We start from the raw sequence: 10,000 nt of genomic DNA on the forward strand, positions 1-10,000 counted from the left end.
GCTACGCGTTACACGCAAGCACAGACGGTCTCGCTTAGACACTCGAGCAAAGGCGGCCGGGTCGGAATGAGGCACTTGGGTGTAAGTGGGCGGGGCTGCAATAGAAATGGGCGTGTCTGTGAGATGAAGGGGCGTGGCTGCGCAATCTGTGTGAGTTTTCAAGAAAGTCGTCAAATTTGGGGAGGAGTTATCGCTCCTCAGTGGAACACACACCTGCATCAGCCTGTGGCCAATGGAACGATACATCACACCACACACAACGCCAACACCAAACCTGGTAACGACCCCGGCAACGACCTCTGCCCCTGTGAACCAGTCAACAACAACCAGACAAATGAGCTGCAAACGACGCACTGTTGACACGCTACACTGCTGGAAACTGCACACCAACCAGTGAATATTATGAATGAAATGTGGGGAGATATGTAAATACTTACTATTAATTTAATAAACCAAATATCAGGCTGACTTTAGACTGTTTTTTTTTTTACAGGCTAGTATATACTGCTAATAGTATGCAATGTAGTATGTTAGTAACGAGTAATTAGTATGCTGATTTAAACATATAATTGCAGCATTTTTGGGATACATATTTCATGTATCCCATTTGGTTGCATACTGCACCTACTATATTTCTACGGACATTTTGCACACTGTATACGATCACAAATAGTACTTAGTATGCTGATCTGAACATATATGAGTGGCAAATGCATCATTGCAATGAATTAACAGGCTAGTATACACTGCATAGTGTGTAAACTGTTAATAGTGTGCAATGTAGTATGTTTCAAACAGTAGTATGTCATCCAGGTACTTTTTGCTTACTGTTTTATGAGTACTGTGAATTCAGACATACTACTTTGTTTTTTTTGCCAACTATATAGTAGGGAAGTATGCGAGCGACTTCGGATGCAGCCGCAGGCTCTGCTCTATGTGGCCACCAGAGGGCACACTCTTCCCAGAATTGCTTTTGAGAATGTGGTGTGTGTTAGTTTCAAGGCCACTCAGCAAGCACTGCACAGCCGCAGACATGGGTGTGTGTTGTGGTGTGTTATTTAACGGTTCTCAGGAAAGCCTTTCTGTCTGACATCACATTTATTGAGTATCAGGAAGTAAAACTTAATGAAGAAAAAACAAAAAACAACAAATATGAATGTCTTTGAGCTTGATCTTCACTTGTGTTCAGATATATCAGGGTGTGTCTGCTATCAGTCACTCCTAAAAATCCCTCTTTTTTCTTCCTTTTTCAATATGAAGGCTTATCACAGAAAGATTTAAAGGAGTACAGGAAGAATTTCCCTAAAATATTCATGATATCAGAAGTGAACAGCACCAAAAACAGCACACACACATCGACTCGGCAACGTTCTCTGTGTGTGTGTGTGTGTGTGTGTGTGTGTGTGGGCGGGTACCTACAACACTCAATCACAGCTAAATGAGTCATAAAGCCTGATTATATCAATAACATGATAAGAACCATGCTGTGGGATTGAGGGAAGCAAGAATGGAGGGTTATGGAAAAAAAGCAGGAGTGAGAATTGAAAGTGAGCGACCAAGAAATGGAAAAGGAGAGCTGAGAAGAAGTAAACTGGAAATGCCCTAAAATTCCTGTGTTCCAGTAAAGTGTGTCGTCCTGGTGTTGGTGACTAATCATGTGACCAGGTGAAGCGCCTCTGCCTCCTTCTGTCATATTAAACATAACTTTGACTTCCTGTACTGCTTTGAGCGAGAAAGAGAGAGAGCGGTTTTTACTAAGGTGACTGTCACTTTTATTATTGCTTATACTTACAGTAATTATTGATCTAAAGAGCAGAATATTAATATATTAATACAGAGACTTGAGGGTGAACACCTTTCACTTTAGATTGTAAGGAACCACCTAGCAACCACCTCAGTAAGCTCATAGCAACGAGCTGAAAACCACACAGAACATTTTATCAACAGGAAGAGCTAAATAAACTTATCATTGCATCTAAACCAACAACATGTTTATTAGATCCTATACCCACTAAACTACTGAAAGAAGTGTTACCTGTAGTGGAAGAGCATCTTCTCAATATTATTAACTCGTCTTTATCTTTAGGTCATGTTCCAAGAATATTCAAGATGGCAGTTATAAAACCTCTCATTAAGAAACCACAATTAGATCATAATAACCTAGCAAATTACAGACCCATTTCAAATCTTCCATTTATGTCTCAAATACTAGAAAAAGTGGTGTCCGCTCAATTGTGCTCTTTCTTGCAAGAAAATGATATCTATGAAAATTTTCAGTCAGGATTCAGACTGCATCATAGCACAGAAACTGCGCTCGTTAAAATCACAAATGATTTACTTCTAGCTTCTGACCAAGGCTGTATCTCAATACTAGTTTTACTTGATCTTAGTGCTGCGTTCGCCACTATAGATCACACAATACTCTTAGATCGACTACAAAACTACACTGGTGTTCATGGACAGGCATTAAGCTGGTTTAGATCATACTTATCAGACCGCTACCATTTTGTCTGTTTAAATGGGGAAAAATCGATCATAACTCCAGTAAACTATGGAGTGCCGCAGGGATCTGTGTTAGGCCCTCTGTTATTCTCAATATATATGCTGCCACTTGGAAATATTATAAGAAAACATGCAATTAATTTCCACTGTCATGCTGATGACACTCAATTATATATTTCATCACGACCAGATGAAAACACTAAATTATCAAAATTGACAGAGTGTGTCAAAGATATAAAATACTGGATGACGTGTAATTTCTGCTATTAAACTATAATAAAACGGAGGTATTACTTATTGGTCCAAAAAACTGCCCACAAAACCTCTTATAATACAACTTTAATTTAGAAGGATGTCCTGTTACTTTATCCACTACAGTAAAAGACCTGGGTGTTATACTAGACCGCAACTTGTCTTTCGAAAATCATATTTCATATGTTACAAGAACAGCCTTTTTCCACCTTAGAAACATTGCTAAGCTACGTAACATGCTATCTGTTTCTGATGCAGAAAAGTTAGTTCATGCATTCATGACCTCGAGACTAGATTACTGTAATGCTTTATTAGCTGGTTGTCCTGCATCCTCAATAAACAAGCTACAGTTAGTCCAAAATGCCGCCGCTAGAGTTCTTACTAGATCAAGAAAATATGATCATATAACACCAATTCTATCATCTCTACATTGGTTACCAATTAAGTTCCGTATCAATTACAAAGTATTATTACTGACCTATAAAGCCCTAAATGTTTTAGCTCCTGGGTATTTAACGGAACTTTCATCGCCCTACAATCCATCGCGCTCTTTAAGATCACTAAATTCGAGGCTTCTGGTCATTCCTAGGATATCTAAGTCCACTAAAGGAGGGAGGCCGTTTTCACATTTAGCTCCTAAACTCTGGAATGGCCTTTTTGATATTGTTTGAGGCTCAGACTCGCTCTCCCAGTTTAGCCAAGTTTTCACATAATACTTACCTTTTATACTAGTTGAATCAGATCGAATGCATTAATATTTTGAACAGCAGCTACGCTAGTTATTTCCCATCTGCTTTTCTGTTGTTATCTCGGGATGCTAGTCAAAAAGTTTGTCAGCTCCAGTTTGTATCCAGCCTCTCATGCAAACTTCAGATGCCCCAACACCCGTGAAGAGACGACTCGACGCCTGTGAAGAGACAACTCAACGCTGGCGATATGTTATGCCCTAAATTAATACATGATTAACTAACTGTATTTTTCTATGTACATTTCTGAAATGCACTTTCTGTAAAGCTGCTTTGAAACAATATGTATTGTGAAAAGCGCTATACAAATAAATTTGAATTTAATTTAATTGAATCAACTGCATATCAATGCACTTGACAGTCACTTAAACACTTTTTCAGCAACACCTTAGCAACTATAGAGCAGTGTCCTGGGAACCACTCAGAACACCTTAGCAACTATAGAGCAGTGTCCTGGCAACCACTCAGAACATCTAAGCAACTATAGAGCAGTGTCCTGGGAACCACTCAGAACACCTTAGCAACTATAGAGCAGTGTCCTGGGAACCACTCAGAACACCTTAGCAACTATAGAGCATTGTCCTGGCAACCACTCAGAACGTCTAAGCAACTATAGAGCAGTGTCCTGGCAACCACTCAGAACACCTTAGCAACTATAGAGCAGTGTCCTGGCAACCACTCAGAACACCTATGCAACTGCATAGTAACGCCCTGACAACTGCTTAGAACAACCTAGCTGCCACCCAGAACACCTTAGCAACTGCATATCAACGCCCTGACAGCCACCCAAACTTCCTACTACTCGGAAGACGTTTAGCAGTTGCATAGCAACACCCTGGCAACCACCCAGAACACCTTAGCAACTAAAGTGCAATGCCCTGGCAACCAATCAGTACACCTTAGCAACTGGATGGTAACACCCAGACAACCACTTAGAACAACCTAGCTGGTAGCTACCACTCAGAAAACCTCAGCAACTACATATCAGCCCCGACAACCCCCAAAACTCCTTAGCTACCACTCCAAACACCTTAGCAACTGCACAGCAATGCCCTGACAACCACCAAGAACTCCCTGGCTACCACTCAGAACACCTTAGCAGCCACATAGCAATGCCGTGTCAACCCCCATAGAACACCTTAGTAACTGCATAGCAACAAATCCAAACCTTCCTAGCTACTAGAATGTCAGCAACTGCCAAGTAACACCCTGACAACCCCCAAAACCTCCTAGTTACTACATAGAGTACCTTAACAACTGCATGTCAAAGCCCTGACAACCATTTAGAACACAATAGCTACCGCTCAGAACACCTTAACAACCACATAGCATTGCCGTGTCAACCCACTATAGAACTGCATCTGCATAGCAACACTCTGGCAACCACTTAGAACAACTTAATAACAGCATAGCCATGGCAACCACCCAAAGCTCCCTAGCGACTACATAGAGTACCTGCGCAACTGCATAACAATACCCTGGCAACCACCCAGACCTTCCTAACCCTTAGAATATGTCAGCAACTGCATAGCAACGCCCTAGCAACCCATGCCTTGTCACTGTCAAAGTGCTAGAGTACTGAGGGTGGTTGCCAAGAAAAATAGTTATATTTTGGTACTTTCATGGTGGTTTTCTGACATTTTTGGAGCTTGACAGATCCACTATTTTGTTGTATGAAAAACAACACTCTGCTAAACGACTCCTTTTATGCTCCACAGAAGAAATAAAGTCATACTGGTTTGGAGCGACATGATGGTGGTGAGTACTTGATATTGTTATTTTTTGGGGTGTAGAGAAATTGTTTAATAAAACATGGCAAGTACACGCATGAATAGAAGCACCTGAGGCCAGTTTCTCGTTTCTGACACAGTTTACGCTCCACAAACAGTGTCTTTCACTTGCCAGGTTTTCATGTCGACCTGTGGACGCATTCCTCCACTGTCTGTCCCAACCACAATGGCATTCTCACATACACACTGAGATCATGCAGCAGGAAGTAAAATCACACAACAACACCTCATACCGTAAAGAGAAGGACGAACAGAAAGTGACTGACTGTACGTGAATGTGATGACATACTGTAAATTGTAAAAGTTGGAAGTAATTTACTGGTCTTATGCTTATCAGGTGTTTCTACTGAGATAAAGAGCCAACTGATCCCACAAGTGTCTGGAGTTTTGATCGAGAAGCAAAAGTTTTGAAAAATAGAAAAAATTAAAAAAGGGACGCGATATCAAAAGTAGTACAGGTAGGACGAGCTGACTGAACACCGAAGCAGGATTAGCGCCACTTTTGCCCTGTTAAACGCCAAACATGTGCAGTGTAAAGGCCCAAGAACGATAACTATAAAGAAAACTAGTCTATAACAATAACTAAATTAGTCCACACCAACTATTGCTCTGTTTGTTATAAGCACGCGCTGCATATCGCTTAAAGCAGGATGGATTCTGATTGGCTGTCAATGATTTTATCGTTCGTTAACTGGAAAACATTTTTTTTTTTTTGTGTGAAAGTGATCGTTTCTCTGTGCCGCTATATTATTATAGTTGTGTGGACTATTCTTTTACATTCAGAACAATTTTTAAAACTATATCTTCATCGTTATGAACGTGACTTAAAAAGTCGAAGAAAAGTTTACTTCTTACCTTTATGGACCTTTTTCACAGACTGATGATGCGTTTAACGGTCGTCAGCATCTTAAATCCTGTGAAGTTTTTTATATTTACATTTTTTTTTTTTAAATGTATGTGCATTTATAACACTATAGGCCTACTTTGTATTATATTTCCTTTTCATCAAATTACAAAAAAAACGAGTTAGCTGCTGTGGGGGTGTTTCTAATACAGTGGCTGTGGAGTGAAGCTAAAGTTGAGTCTTTCTCTCTTCTGACTGCAGATATCAATCTCTCTCTTTTAATTTTGAGTTGTGAAAATACTATTGTGGAGTTATTATTTTACTATTTGGGCAAATGGTTGGAACGCAAAACATATATTTAAAGTTCCCCTGTGGTGAAAAACAAACTTTTAATGTAATATGTCTATGGTGTTTTTAAAATGCTTTAAGGGCAAACCATGTGCAAATTCATAAGTCAATACCATTGCTCCAGAACTGGACCAGAATTGAAGCAAGGATGTGACAAATTTTGCTAACTGGGTTTCTCCTTAAAACTGCAGTGAACCAAAGACAGTCTCAAAAACACGCTTTGAAATCGCTGGTGTTTCTGACGTCACAAACTACCTTGTAACCAATCAGATCAACGTGTGATCGTCAACAAGTGGATCTCTGAGCTGAGTGAGTGAGTGGAGGCGGGGCTCATTTGAACCTTGGAACCTTTTTCAAGGAAAAAACATTCAAATATGTCATTTTGGTGATCAAAGGTGAGTTTTAAGGGATGTCTCAAACTGTTCTCAAATGCACCAAGATACCAAAGTCTCTCAATATTGTACTCAAACATTTCAGAAAAGCAAATGAGCTGCTCCACATTTCTGAGTGAACTGTCCTTGTTTCTGCAGCTCAAGCAGTAAAGCATGACGCTTGCAACGCCAAGGTCAGGGTTCGATTCCCAGGGAGCACTTGAACTGATGAACTACTATGCAATGTAAGTCACTTCGAATAAAAGCATCTGATAAATGCATGAATGTCAGAGTAAAATGCGTAAGCCGTTTCTCTGCTACTGCCAGTACTGTGTGGGAGGATTCATGCAGTTCTTGTGAAGTAATGAGACGAGAAGGAGAAGTGTGCCGATGTGTTTGTTTTCATAATTGTAGAAGTCGTTCGGTCCTGGTGAGTAAACATATACAATCATCGCTCAGGTATATTACGTCACGTCTGTAACTCATTTCACCTGAAGTCACACACAAACATTTGTTTATCAGTGTGGGAATTTCCCAGTGACTTATTTGTAATTCAGTTTACTGAATTATAATATAAAATAACATGTGTTTCCTTTTGGGGACCTTATCCGTGTCCCAAAGGCTCGATCTCTGCAAAGATACAGTAGCACAAAATCTGGTTTTATCTAGTGTTTCATGTGTGTGTTATGTTTCATCATGTTTTGACAAAGCTTGACACAAACAACATAAATATGTGTAACACTTTTCAATAAGGTAAACATGTTAACATGTAACTAACAATGAAAAATACAGCAATCAAAGTTGTCCTAAGACAAGAACGGGTATTGTTAAAAATGCATGTATAGTTTTTGTATTTCAAACGCATTTGTTAATTTTGAAACGTGCTAATACTTAAATATGAAGGTTTGCTGTGTTTAATGGACTTGACCTAACATGAACTAGCAATGAACAGTTGATTCATTTACAAAGATGAATAAATACTGTAACAAATGCATTGCTCATAGTTAGTTAATGCACTTTAATATTTAACAACATTATTGATCTGCCTGCATTGACACCATTATACGAGAACTGAACTGAGCCGGTTTTCTCCAGAGCGGCTGTATATATATATAAATGAACTAAAATAACAACTAAATGATCTTTTATACTACAAAACTGAACTATCTGAACTTCCTTAAGCTGGACTGTGACGCTATTTTCTTCCAGAAACAAACTTTGGTGCATTATTCTCCTGTTATCTCTGTAAAGCTGCTTTGAAACACTGTGATTTGCATAAAGCGCTATATAAATAAAGGTGACTCGACTTAAACTAATGGGACCTTATTGTAAAGTGTTAGCAAAGTTCAGTTTCAGACGCATTGAAACACATTCTTGCACATCAATCACTTGTTTGCTTTAGTGAAGATTCGAATTATTGGATTTATATAGTTTTTATGAAGTAAGTAAGTAATTTATTATTATTTGATGTAGTAATTTAGTGTAGTTTAGCTTAACTTATTTTAGCGTCCGCAGCTTATTTCACGTGATTCCACATTCTCAGACACTTCTTGGGTTTTTAATTGTGAAACCTTATATTAAGGCAGAAACACGATCTGAATGAAGAGCACTTCCCCTTTCTCTCTCGCTCGGTCAAAAAGGAACTGTTTAATCGCCGTGTTTCATTTGATCCGATCGCTGGAGGACAGACGGCTGAACTCTAGTAAGTGCTCTCGCATTACCCTGTCTCATCATTTCTCTGATTTTCCTCTTCACACACCTTCACACACACATGTTGGCCGGCGGCATGTGTGTGGCTGGGTCAGGTTTCTCAGTTTTTTTCTGGATCAGGGCACTGTGTTAAACTGAGTGTGTGTTGTGAAGCGTGTCGGGTGTAATCGTTCACACTTATGCTAGTTGAGATGGTGTTTTATCTTGATTTTCTTCATTTTTGTTTGTGTTGTTGTCTGTGATCGGCCCACAGAAGCTTTTGTTTCCTTTAAACACTTTCAGTTTAACGTGGATCATTTTTAAAAGCTCTTTGATTTCATTGTAATGTGACAAAACAGTGAAATGGCACAATGAGTGTAGTTCAGTTTAATGCCACCATGCGTTAAAGTAACACAGTTAGTTTAGATATGTTTAATTTAGTTTATTTTAGTTCAGCTGCAGTAAATCAAACACGTTTAGTTTAGTTTAGTTTAGTTTAGTTTAGTTTAGTTTAGCTTAGCTGCAGTAAATCAAGCACATTTAGTTTAGTTTAGTTTAATTTAGTTTATTTTAGTTCAACTGCAGTAAATCAAACACGTTTAGTTTAGTTTAGTTTAGTTTAGTTTAGCTGCAGTAAATCAAGCACATTTAGTTTAGTTTAGTTTAATTTAGTTTATTTTAGTTCAACTGCAGTAAATCAAACACGTTTAGTTTAGTTTAGTTTAGTTTAGTTTAGTTTAGTTTAGCTGCAGTAAAGCAAGCACATTTAGTTTAATCTTGTTTACTTTAGTTACATATCCTCTGGAATAAAATGGCACAACCAGTTAAGTGTAGTTTAGTAAAATTTAGTTTAATAGTTTAAACTAAGCTAATAGTTTAGTAACACAATTAGGGGTGAATTTAGGGTGATTGGGACACATTTTGCCATGGAGATGACTTGGAAAAAGTGTCCCAATCAACCTGAATTTACCCCTAGTTTAGTTTAGTTTAGTAAAAGGTAGTTTAGTTTAGATAAGTGTATTTTAGTTTAGTGCTGTCTACGATTAGTTTAGTTTAGGCTACGTTAGTTAAAACACAAATGGCACAAACAGTTCAGTTTAGTAAAATGTTTCGTTTTAGGTTAGTTTAGTTAAACGTAGTTTAGAAGTAGCACAATTAGGCTAGTTTAGTTAAGTAAAATTAAATTTGCATAGTTAAATTGCACAACCAGTTTAGTTTAGTTAATGTTTAGTTTAGTTTAATGTTCTCTGCACTGTAAAAAAAGAGGGGAAAAAAGTTGCTGCCTAAAATTAAGTACAATCAACTTGGATGTTCAAGTCATTTCAACTTAAATTACATTAAATTGATTTTAAGTTTAAACTTGTAAAACTCTGAAACAAAGTTGAAATTTGCTTAACTTATTTTGATGAGAGAATTTTTATCTCACAGTTTCACAATTTTAAAGCAACACAGTTTAGT

General features: G+C 38.2%; 1 protein-coding gene across 8 annotated transcripts in view; it reads left to right on the top strand.

The window, feature by feature from the left end:
* The first annotated feature begins 8,170 nt into the window (after nucleotides 1–8,170).
* LOC308693334 (T-lymphocyte activation antigen CD80-like) overlaps nucleotides 8,171–10,000 on the top strand; it is a 14,356-nt gene continuing 12,526 nt past the window's right edge. For 2 of the 8 annotated variants that reach the window (XM_081370178.1, XM_081370176.1), the window contains exons 1-2: nucleotides 8,171–8,294; nucleotides 8,436–8,555. The gene's annotated coding sequence lies outside the window, so the exon portion shown is untranslated. Of the gene's footprint in view, nucleotides 8,299–8,435; nucleotides 8,556–8,577; nucleotides 8,654–10,000 lie in introns of those variants that run through there. The other 6 variants (XM_081370172.1, XM_081370174.1, XM_081370177.1 and 3 more) reach the window with 5 other exon arrangements.

This window comes from Scardinius erythrophthalmus (assembly GCF_964197995.2).
Source record: "Scardinius erythrophthalmus genome assembly, chromosome: 7".
In the NCBI taxonomy this organism is placed as follows: Eukaryota; Metazoa; Chordata; class Actinopteri; order Cypriniformes; family Leuciscidae; genus Scardinius; species Scardinius erythrophthalmus.